Source organism: Alligator mississippiensis, chromosome 3 (assembly GCF_030867095.1).
Source record: "Alligator mississippiensis isolate rAllMis1 chromosome 3, rAllMis1, whole genome shotgun sequence".
Taxonomy (NCBI): Eukaryota; Metazoa; Chordata; order Crocodylia; family Alligatoridae; genus Alligator; species Alligator mississippiensis.
This window is the reverse complement of record NC_081826.1, coordinates 254902751-254915000: the sequence shown is the minus strand read 5'-3', so window position 1 is coordinate 254915000 and position 12250 is coordinate 254902751. Positions and strand designations below refer to the sequence as shown.

The following is a 12250-nucleotide window of genomic DNA, read 5'->3' as shown; positions in this document are numbered from 1 at the left end:
CCTGCACCGATCTTCTTGAAACTTGGCATGCTTTGTGGCCTCAGTAAGAGCTACCAGCCCTGAAGTTTTGAGCCCCCCCCCGTTGTAACACCTAGACATGACAGGAGTTTTTCTTTCAAGAATTTGGGGTACCGTTTCCCCCAAACCCCTATACCGATCTTCTTGAAACTTGGCAGGTTTCATCCTCTCTGCAGAGTCTACCATCTCTGAAAATTTCATCCAAATCAGACAGAAACCAAGTTATAGATGTTTTATTGTTTCCCCATTATAGCCTATGGCCGGATCTCCGAGGCGGCTCCGAGGCAGCTCCAAAGCACTTCAGAAGCTCCGAACCACTTTGGGAAGCCTAACGAAGCCAGTGCTTCAATCCGGACATGCTGCTTCAGACTCCAAAGCGTCCAAAGCTTCTCCGGATCCGAAGCTCTGCCTAAAGCCTCACACAGCCCAATAGTACAGCATCTTGTTCTTTATTAATTATAATATTGGTGCACAAGTATTCTAGATCTAGTACTTCTCAGATGCTAATAACTCTAAGACAAATAACATCTTCATTTCAAGGAGGAAGTAGTGCTGATCACAGCAAATTGTAAATTCCCATGTCTAGATTGTCCTTTCTATATGGAAGTCTTCTGATATTTTCAACAAATCATCCCTTGTAGTGTGACCTGAATAGGTAGGGCCCAGAGAGAGCAATGTTTGGACATCTCAGCTGCCCAGGCTTCAGGGAGCATCACCAGATCCATGAAGGCAGAAGCTGTCTTGCAGGGAAATTGTCCCTCTATATGACGATATAGTTTCACTATACTTCAGGCATAGCATCAGTAGGAACTGTCCTGGCATGCTAAGTCTTTACAGCAATTAGCAGAAGCTGTGGTGGGCTCAGTCATGGTATTCACTGCACCTTCCACAGAAAGACTTCAGTTGGAATGGGATCAGGGAAGGGAGGAACAATAATGTTTATCCACAGCTCCTCCATCCTACGTGTCCTGTAGGTGAGATCCAGAGGACTGAATTCCTCTCTGTTTGAACAGAGGATTAAACACAGCCAAAGAATTGTCATACTGAAAAATTGAAAAGCATGAAAATCACAGAACTAAATCATTTTATCTTCTTTTTGACTTACTATTTTGGCTTTTTTTTTTTCTTTTCTTTCCAAAAGACATCTGCATTTAATTCAGTGTTAAATGTTGGTGCTAATACATTTACAAAACAAATATCATTACAAGGTGAAAATTATATTTGTCCATACATAAACCTTCAGAAAGCTACATTCTATAGTTATTGACCAGGCCATTTCCTTAAAAAAAAAACCAACCCAAAAACCCCAAAAAAACTAAAAAGGGATGTTGCAGCACATCCTATTTTGTTAACTTTGACAGTTAAAATAGAATCCCTTCTTCCCTGCAGATAAACAGATAGGCAAACACTGTCAGAAATTGAATGCCAAAGTCTATTAACTGTATGTTCCTTTCTACAGATGTATTTGACAGAACTAAATAAAACAGGCATCAAGGTAACATAATCTCTAATTTTGTTCTTAGAGACTTGTTCTTATCAAAGTAATATCTAAGTGGAAAGAATATATTTTTAAATGATTTTTGAAATACTAAGCTGAAACTGTAGTTCATTCCCTTGTTCCTTCTTTTTATATAAGGTACATAGAAAAATAAATAAACACAAAAAGGCACCATATGTTTATCATACAATATATTTTACCAGCTATGAAAATCCAAACTCAACTAAAGATTCAGATCTCTCAGTCACCCTAGTAAATTCTGGCTTGAATTTGCAGTATGAAGATTTCTGTGTGGTTCTGAGAGTGATTCCTCATTGTAACATGGTTCTTTTTCCAGTCCTGCATAAGGATAGATTCAGCATTATTATAAAGTTAGCCCCTAGTATTCTATTTATTTAAGCCTTGTTTAGCAAAGTACGTAATCATATGTTAAAGTGTTTTCCTAGATCAAAGCATTTAGTAGCTTTTCTAAACCTTTATAAACATAGCTGAAGTACCTTCCAGCATGACGAAGGTATCCTTACTATATGCCTGAGAGGAAGTCTATTATTTCATTTTACAGATGGAAAGCTAAGACAAATTAAAGGTCCGATATGATGATGAAAAGACTCCCATTGATTTTTATTGGCTTTGGACCAGGCCTTGAAGCAGCTGCAATGGTGTCAGTAGAGAAGTTCCAGTGTGGCCAAGAAGAATGTTTTCTCTTACCCAACTATCACAAAATTCCTCTGTCCGAAGCAGTTGTGCAAATGGTCTGGGGTTCAGCTGACCAAAGATTAAAGATAAATTGTTGACTAATTGGGAACTAATATAATTTTTTTGCCAACACATACTTTTACAGGTTCAGATTCATGGGAAACTTTTTATATTTCCTTTGTAAATTGCAATAGAAACAATTGTTAAACAGACATCTCCTTATAGTCTTTGCAACAAAATAGTCTTGGTCTGGGACCAGAAAGGGAAACCAGCTTCACTGAAAAGGCAAAATGTAAATCCAGCACAAATTGAAGGAGGTATGTTGGGTTTTAAAACTCTTCTATTTTCATAATGTAAAATGTTAACTATTAACTAGGTAAGGAAATGCCTTGAGGTATACTGTGATTTTTTTCTTGTCTATACCTATTTAAAATAAAGCATTCAAGTAATGTGGGAAAGTTTTTTCAGTATTTGTAAATTTACTTTAACTTTCAGAGCTAGACTGTGTTTAGAAATAGAAGGAATATAAAGAGTAAAACCTTTACCAAGTCCAAACAAAACAGTACTTACAATTGTCTCCTCTGCACCTCTGAATGACATCAACATCTGAAACTCCTTAGCCATCTTGTATTCTTGGAACTAAAGTTTGATTTAATTGACAGTGGAACGCAGTTTGACAGGTTGGATAACTGTAACCTCACTACCAAGACTCCAAAATTCAAATCTCAATAATGCACACTGTGCCTTTTGTGTTATGTTACATGCATGTATGTATACATGCATGCAAGCTAGTTGCCATGAAACATTCACTACAGAACAGGAAATAACTCCGGTATCACCTATTCTGCCAGCTAATTGTTTCCCATCTTTCAAAGATTTCCATTTGATTTAAAAAACGCACACACCCTCATGAATAAACACTGAGTTTGAAAAGCAGAACAAGTTTAAAATGAGTTGGTACAAGGTTAGCAGCTAATTTGACCTCTGGCATTAAAATGACATGCTAGGGGACCCAACTGGGATTGTTACACTGAAAAAGTAATAGAAGAGCAATCTCTCAGTGGTTCAAAAGAGACATTTTTCAAGTTCACAGATGACACTTAGATGTATGCTAGAAGGGAGGAATAGGCTGCAATCAGACCTAGACAGGTTACAGCGGTGGGTGGATGAGAACAGGATGGGTTTCAACACTGACAAGTGCAAGGTGCTGCACCTGGGGAGGAAGAACCAGCAGCATACCTACAGGCTGGGGAACTCCCTTCTCGTCAGTGCAGAGGCAGAAAAGGATCTTGGAGTCATTATTGATGCCAAAATGAACATGGGCCAACAGTGTGGGGACATGGTCAGGAAGGCCAACCGCACCTTGTCATGCATCCACAGATGCATCTCGAGCAGGTCCAAGGAGGTGATCCTCCCCCTCTATGTGACACTGGTCAGGCCCCAGTTGGAGTTGTGTGTCCAGTTCTGGGCGCTGCACTTCAGGAGGGATGTGGACAACATGGAGAGAGTCCAGAGGAGGGCCACCCACATGATCAGGAGTCAGCAGGGCAGGCCCTGCGAGAAGAGGTTAAGGGACCTGAACCTGTTCAGCCTCCACAAGAGAAGGCTGAGGGGGGATCTAGTGGTCATTTACAAACTAGTCAGGGGGGACCAGCAGGCATTGGGGGAGTCCCTGTTCCCCTGAGCACTACCAGGAGTGACAAGAAATAACGGTCACAAGCTGGCAGAGGGTAGATTCAGGCTAGATATCAGGAGGCGCTACTTCACTGTCAGAGCGGCTAGGATCTGGAACCAACTTCCAAGAGCAGGGGTGCTGGCTCCTACCCTGGGGGTCTTTAAGAGGAGGCTGGATGAACATCTTGCTGGGGTCGTTTGATCCCAGTACTCTTTCCTGCCATGGCAGGGGATTGGACTTGATGATCTGCTTAGGTCCCTTCCAGCCCTACCAACTATGAAACATCTTTATTTGCAACAGATCTAACAACTGTTAACAAAATTCATTATTTTTTTTGCTTTGCTTTTTGTTTAATTACTGCTTCAGCCATATCTAAAACAACCAACTCCTAATTATGTCAAGGCCTAAAGAACAGCAGTACTTTCATGTGAGCCTCTTTAAATGAAGGGTATACTGACAGGTTTGATCACATTCAAAGCATACAATTTCTATTTTTCTAAAGTATGTGGTCACCAGATGATGTAAGGAAGGTGCCATTCAACATCTATCCTTGATTTTGGATTTAACAGTATCAAGATTCTGTGGAACAATATTCCCTCTGCAGAGAGCAGGCCAGATGCTAACAGTCATGGAAAGACAAAACACCTGTAGTGCTTTAAATGCCTTTGTAGCACTACAGAAGTTGAGCAGCCAGATGTACATACTCCCTGTAACACTACAAAAAGGCAGAAGACAGCAGTGATCAATATGGATGTAAACAGTTGACATCGCAACACTGCAAGAAACACACCTGGCTACAGATGGCTCCTTAAGAGAACAATACTACACAGTCTTCTGGCAAGGGAAAGCTCCCGAAGGGACACATGAACATGGTGTAAGCTTTGCTATTACAAACAATCTTCTCAAAACAATCAAGAATTAATTGAATGGTTCTGAGAGGATCCTTATGTTTTGCCTTTATACCTGAGAAGTTACAGTAACCTTAGTGAGTGCCTACACTCCAACACTCAACTCTTTTGCTAAGGTTAAAGATAAGTTTTATGGAGAATTGGCTAGTGTTATCAGTAAGATTCCAAATCCTCCTGGGGGACTTAAATGCCAGAGCTGGTGCTGACAGTGAATCCTGGTCAATTTGGCTAGGTACACATAACATGGGAAGCATTGATGATAATGGACAACGTCTATTAGAGTTCTGCTTCTATTATAACTTGTGCGTCACCCACATTCTTTCAAATTAAGCTGTGCCATAAGGTATCATGGAGACACCCAAGATCCAGTCAATGGCACCAGCTGGACCAAGAATGTCCTCCTTAATCTTAGCTACCATAGTGCTGATTTTGACACATTTTGAATAGGATGATCACTCGCTTGTGGTCATTAAGATTAAATGAAAGCAAATCTCTTCTACGTATCAGTGTTTGCCACTCATTAACATCACCAATACATCTGATCATTTAAAAACCTTGCAGTTTATGGAGGCTTTGAAGGGGGCTGCTTCAGAGCTGCCTTCATGCAAGACTACAGAAGAAAAGTGGGGAAGCCTCAAAAGAATGATCTGTGCCACTGCTGACTTTATATTTGGCAAACAGATCAGAGGAAACCAAGATTGGTTCAAGGCACATTCACATGAATTGATTCCATTGATCAAAGTCAAACTAACTGCTGTGTGTCATGGAGCGGGGTCCCCAGAGGTGGCTGTGATGTGAACTTCACCCCAACAGTGCCCTCTTATCTCACCTGCCATGTCTTGTTGGTAAAATAAATTGGGAGGCTGCCCATGCGCTTGGTCCTGGCCCGCTGAACCTCATTGATCTTTGAGCACTTTGCCAGGCCTCTCTTCAGTACTGTGCTGCACGGGGCACCTCAGGCTGTATGGGTCAATTGTGTGGCTCCAAACCTCCCCTTTTACCATGCCCCATGCCTTGTTGGTGTTACACAGATGTTATACCCTCTGTTGAGGCTTCGGCCTACTCGGCCTCCACCCCTTTAATATTGCTAGGCCTTCTAGCCTAGACCCACTGTGTCTGACCCTGCTTTGAATCACTAACTCTCATCAATCTCCTCTTGTCACCAGGCCCCTGGCCCTTGTCTGCTGTACCCTTCTGACACTGGGGATCTCCAGCCCCCTGTAGCTGTGCTCTTCTGTTGCCAGGGCTCTCCAGTCCCCTGCAGCTTCATTTTCTGGTGCTGGGGCTCTACACAATCATGTGCTCCACTCTGGGCACTAATGAGACCTCCATCTCCCCTAATAGCCTTATCCCAAACCACCAGTACAAACAATAATACAAACATGGTGTTTGTGACATAAGCAACTGGGCTATAACATAACAACAAGCATGAGGGCAGTGATCTGCCTCTTTAAGACAGCAAACTTCAACTTTTAGGATAGCATACCCCTTAGCCCTGGGTACCTTGTGAGCTCCAAGAGTCTTACTGTGCTTGAAGGTAGCACAATGTCTCAGGTAGCTCTCTTGTGCAGGAGCTCCTTCCCTTGGCCATTGCCAGAGAGAACTGCCAACCCCAGCCCCCAGCTTATATATGTTCCCTGGGTACTCCCTCCTTCCGGTCAGCTGACTGCCTGCAGGTGGCGGCTAATAACCTTATTAGCCTGTTACTCAAGTAACCAGCAACTGTGGAGCTCTGCCTAGACCAAGGCTCCTTTGCTAGGCTGCCTCTGCCCTTAAAGGAGCAGGCATACCTCAGTGCCTTGCAACACTATGTTAAATCACAAGAGGAATGCCTTAGATGGAACTTTTAAAGAACTGAAAAAGCAAGGAGTGTTCTCCAACTAATCTCAATAAATTGCACCCATGATTATTGTCTGCAATTTTGAGAGAAAACTTAATCTTGCACTTGATGCTGGAAACATCAGACACATGTATGACAGAATCACGAAGATGACAGGTCCAGCTGCAAATATGTCAGTTCCATTAAAGACAGCACCAGGAAAAGTCATAACAGATCAAAGCAACAGATGAAAAGATGGGTAGAACAATACCTTGAATCTATTCAAGGGAAGATGATGTCACTGACATAGCCCTTAACTCTACTGAGAGTTTGTTTGTCCTTGAAGAGCTTGATGATATTTCAAATGTTGAGGAATAGGCAATCTGGCCAGTAGCAAGGCCCCAGGGAAAGATGGCATTCCTGAGGAAGTGATCAAGTGTGGGGAACCTGTGCTTCTTCCACACCTATATGAGCTTCTTACTCACTGCTGGACAGTAGGAACAGTGCTCCATCTGCCCCAGCACTGCAGATGCTGTGATACCTTGAGCCGCCTGGTACCTTGAGGTATGTGCTGTGTCTATGTCTGAATCACCGAATCTTTCTGAATCTTGCTGAATCGATTCAGAGTGATTAAAGGGTCTCCTGATTTGATTCAGATTCGGAGATTTGGCCACTGAAACGGGCCTAATATCCACCAAATCTAATCAGTGACCAAAACTTTGCACAGTCCTAATCAATATATACTATTTATACAAGACAGTAAAAGGCAAGTTTCTATAGCATTCATCATTATAGCAACTGAGTGTTATATATTGACATTATTAATATGCTGGTAGTTTTATACCCCATATACATACCAGTATGTACCATATTTACCCAAATCCAAGATGACTCTGAATTTAAGATGACTCCCTAATAATTAGATTGTACACAAGGAAAATTTATAAATTTGTTATAGTTTTCCATGTATAGAATCACATTATTGGAGGGTTGTCTTAAATTTGTCCTTTTCACAGGCAAGTATGGCAGGGAGCAGGTATCAGGATAGTCAAGTGGCCTGACTCCTGCCTCTGCCCCCTCCCCCTCTACCACCCTGTCTCTGTCCCTCTCCCCCCCCACTTGTCCCTGCCCAGTGTCAGCATGCCCTAGCACCTGCTCCCCTGCTGTACCTGCCCACCATGGCACCTGCTCCCACTGCCACTTGCTCCCACAAGCCTGCATCTCCTGGCATCTCCCTCGCCAATGCCTTCCCTTCCCCACAGCCACCACTTGCCCCCTGCAGCTTCTGCTCCCCTGCCAGCCCCTCCCACCTATCTCCCCCTCCCTGCCACTGTCATTTACCCCTCCAGCTCCAGCACAGCTCTGTCCCTGCTCTAGCCCAGAGCACAGAACACATGGTTGCTCTGGCCCCAGCTCAGCTACGCATCAGTTGCTGTGGGGGTGGCAGCTCCAGTCTGGGCCCCATGCATCATGTTGGAGTTGGAGAGGTAAGCAATGGTGGCAGTGGGGGAAGGAAGCAGAGGTGGCAGTGGGAGGGGGCAGGCAGGGGAGCAGAGGTTGCAGGGGGCAGGCAGTGGCATGGGCAGATGTGACAGGAGGCGGACTGTGTCTGCAGTGATAATTACAACCCAGAGTTGGGGCTGGAGTTGAAGATGCAGCAGCCACTTGTCATCCTGCCATCTGGTACTTGAATCCAAGACAAGGGTTTTTTTCCCCTTGTGTTAAATGCGGGGGGTGGTGGGGAGACTTCATCTTGGATTTGAGAAAATATGGTATTTCCTGAAATAGTTGCATTTACTGTTTTGGATGTTAGTATCTTAAGTTAATACTTTTATAATACAAAAAATGTTACTGTGTTGTATACAGCAGCTCAAATCAGTGCACTTAAGGGGAAGAAAAGGTCAAACCAAAGTTAATTGAATTTCTTGACATTTCAGAGAAATTGTATGTCCTTCATATAGTAAAAGCATGAAGGAGCAGCTGGCGGTACTGGCAGAAGAGCCAAGAGTAGTGAAGAAACAATCAGTATATGAGTACAATGGGAAAAAAATACCCTTTAAGCCTAATTAGTAAGGTATTGTAGAAGAGTAGGAATGATATCATTGTAAGCACAATATTAGCTCTATAATGATGAAAATAACCCAACTGCTTGCTCTGTGCATGTGAATTCTCTATAAATTAAAAGAAAGGAAGCAAAAACATAAAAAGCTTCATTAATGGCCCTCAAAATACTTAAAAATGCAAAAACTCAAGCACAAAAAGACATATAATTAAAATAATTAAACATATCTAAAAGATTATTTCCTATTAAACAATCTAATTTTGATTACATTTTTTCTAAAATGTTCAGAGTAAGCTGGGGTTTGCGTGAGGAGAAGGACAGGGGAAAAAAAGAGAAAGAGAAAAGACTTAAAAACAGCTATGGAAAATGTTGTTTGTACACAAAAAGTACCACACACTTTTTCTGGGCTAATAAAAATGTCTTCTGGACAATTCTAGTCTATCCATTTTCTTATATTTTTTATGCGCAAGGCATTTAAATTATATGCATTTACATTTTCCAGGTTACTTTTTGTTTTAGTTTTCCCCAAGTTCAGGTTTAGATCTCTTTCTTGCAACCTTATGCATATGGATATTTGCATTAAAATAGGATGACTTACCCGTATAAAGTTAAGCGTACGTTTGGCAGATCAAGCCTTATTTGCAAGGTGGAAAATGATACAATAACAAAACTCTGCTCACATGAATAAAGCTGATCAATGGATCTATTTATGTGAGAAAAGCCATCTATATAATTGCATGGTCAGGTTTAAGCTGAAATGGATTTGATGCTTATGAAGTACTGATTTCCCTCTTTTTCTATTTTATCATAAAAGATTCCTTTAAAAAACACACAGATGCTTGCCGAGGGCTCAGTTCTGCTTTTCCTATGCACACGTATTTCCCATTGACTTCAAGCAATAAAGGCAGGATCAAGTCCTAGATAATTTATGGCACCAAGTGATGCTTTTTTTCTTTAAAGTCTTCTATGCTCTTTCCCTGCAAAGAAACTCCAGCTGAAAAAAGTCCTGAAAAATTATAATAAATGTATCATTAATGATAATATTTGTATTAAATATGTCTTTTCATTTCCACATGCAGTACAGTCAGTAAGGGCATTGAGAGAATTTGCCAAGAGAAAATAGTTTTTTGAATTCTCAGGATGCATACTAGTATCATAAAGTGAATGAAGGTGGAAATATCCTTGGGAGAGGAGACAGAATCTAAAAAGGTGTGTGAGAGAAAAGGTTTGTTACCAAGAGAAATATGGTGTAGTGATTAGGGCACTAACCTAGGCCTCGGCTACATCAATTTAAAGTTCTGCTACACCACAACATAACACTAGGCAAATCATATAAGTTGTATCTACATAATTAGCTTACTGACTTCAGCAGCAGTCTCAGAAATACTGCTATATCAGGCAGCAAGCTTCTTAAGTCTGAAGCAGTGTAACCACATCTGTGTGAATCTGTGCATGAATTAATTAATACTGCTGAGTAACAGGGGCAAATTAGCTAGCTCCCTGGCTAACTGGTTGCACAGAGATGTAATTATACTTCTTTTGGTTTAGGAGGCAACCGATAAAAAGTGGCACATTGTGCTTGAAGGCTGTTCTGCTGAGCATGGTAAGTTTACTGACCTTTGCTTTTTTGTGCTTCAGAAGTCCATCTCATCTGTACAACCATGATTGTAGTGCTTCCCTGCCTCAGTGGAGTGTTTTAAGATAACTGCATAAAACTTTGAGAGAACCAGCCGCTGTAGTAATGGGGGGACTTTATAAGTATCTGAAATAGACAGAAAATTGGATGTTAAAACTGGGGTCGGGGGTGGGGAGGGTGGAGGTGGCTGCTAAGTACAACTGTTTTGTGCTGCTGTGACAGGTGGTAGTTTCCACTGAACTCTTGCGATTGTTATACAGTTTTCCAACAGACCACTGAAGATTATAATTATTCTTAAAGTCCAAGAAAATATATGGCACATTGCAAAAGACATAGTAAGATACTAAACAGGTCTCAAGATACTTACAGACACCCCAAGATAAGGCTCAGAATAAATGCCCAGTGAATACCCCTCTTCCCTATATCATTGATAGGTTCAAAAGTCATAGGTGAGGTTAAAAAATTAAATTCCCTTTTAATTTTTTCTCTTTTTTATCAGATTGTGCAGCATTCACAGAGTAATGAACTTAGCTCCCCACGTACACTTTTGCTAATACAGAGAATAAACAAACAGAAATTTAATGCTGCTGCTCAGGTTTAGTATTTGTGGTATGCCATCCACAGACACACACAAACCAAACATTAATGCTATTGGTATAGGGTGGAGACCATGACTTGCTAAGTAACATCATAAGGATGTGTATTAGGGCTATGCGAAGCTTCGGTCCCTGATTTGATTCAGCAGAGATTCGGCCCAATACAGTGGCTGAATCTCTGAATCCGAATTGAATCAGGAGATACTTTAATCTCTCTGAATCGAGTTGGAACCCTCTGAATCGATCCAGAGAGATTTGGAAAGATTTGGCAATTTGGACATAGACATGGCTTTAAATGTTTTTTCTGCATACCTCAAGGTACCAGGTGGCTCGTGAATGCTGCGATGGTGGTGCAGATAGAGCATCCCACAGGAGTTTGGGGGGCTCCCCAGTGTGCTCAGCAGCGGACCCAGAAGTGGACCAGAAGCACTTCTGGTCTACTTCCAGTCCACTGGGGAGCGCACAGGAACGAGCCCCCATACCCCTCCAGCCTTCACGACTAATGCCCCCTGGGTCTGGGTGTGGTTGGGGGGGGGGGGGGGAAGCACCTGGAGTCCACTTCCCAGAAGTACTTCTGGTCCACTTCTGGGTTTGCTGCTGAACACGTGGGGGGAGGGGTGGTGCAGTCCTGTGAAATGATCCATCTGCCCCAGCATCGCAGCATTCACGAGCCATGCCTGGTACCTCGATGTATATAGAAAAAACATTTAAAGCTGTGTCTATGGCTGAATCACTGATTCCCCGAATCGGCATTGAATCTTCAGATTGGGATTTGGCCAAATTGAATTGGGGACAATGATCTGAATCAACTAATAGAATCACTGTCCCCGATTTGGGCCACATCTGAATCGAATATGGCCCATTTCGCGCACTCCTAATGTGTATACCATGCTACATAATAAAATCTATAGGGTTTGTGGATATTTCAGAGGAATTATGGTGCACAGTGGTTTAGAATGGGTGAAATGTACCATATTTACTCAAATCCTAGATGAAGTTTTTCCCCCTATTTAACATGGGGGGAAAGTTCCTTGTCTTGGATTTGAGTAGGGGGGCGGGGAGGGAGGGGGCAGGCACAGGCAGCTACTGTGGCCCTGACCCAGGGACAGGGTCAGAGCCATGGCTGCTGCCTACTCCTGTACCATGCCTGTTCCTGTTTTCCATTCTCCCCTGCAGTCTCTGCCTTTCTGTCTATCTCCCACCCACCACTTGCCCCCAACATGTCTCTGACTCTAGGATGGGCCATGGAGCAGATGGTTGGACCAGCCCCAGCCCATCCCTGTAGCAGCAATGGCAGTGGCAGCAGTTCCAGCCTGGGCTCCAGTCTGGGGCCTGGCCAGAG

At 42.6% G+C, this 12250-nt stretch overlaps 2 long non-coding RNA genes across 2 annotated transcripts in view; both read right to left on the bottom strand.

Annotated features, from left to right (window-relative positions):
- Positions 1-450: 450 nt before the first annotated feature.
- LOC132249605 (uncharacterized) lies at positions 451-7645 on the bottom strand. The gene is made up of 2 exons (XR_009461115.1): positions 2783-7645; positions 451-1855 (listed from the first exon to the last, which is right to left on the bottom strand). It is a non-coding gene; the product is annotated as an uncharacterized LOC132249605 (long non-coding RNA).
- Positions 7646-7742: 97 nt separating this feature from the next.
- Positions 7743-12250, bottom strand: part of LOC132249604 (uncharacterized) — a 99790-nt gene continuing 95282 nt past the window's right edge. The window contains exons 3-4 of the long non-coding RNA XR_009461113.1: positions 10294-10438; positions 7743-9682 (exon numbers count right to left, since the gene is read on the bottom strand). This is a non-coding gene — a long non-coding RNA (uncharacterized LOC132249604). The remainder of the gene's footprint in view (positions 9683-10293; positions 10439-12250) is intronic.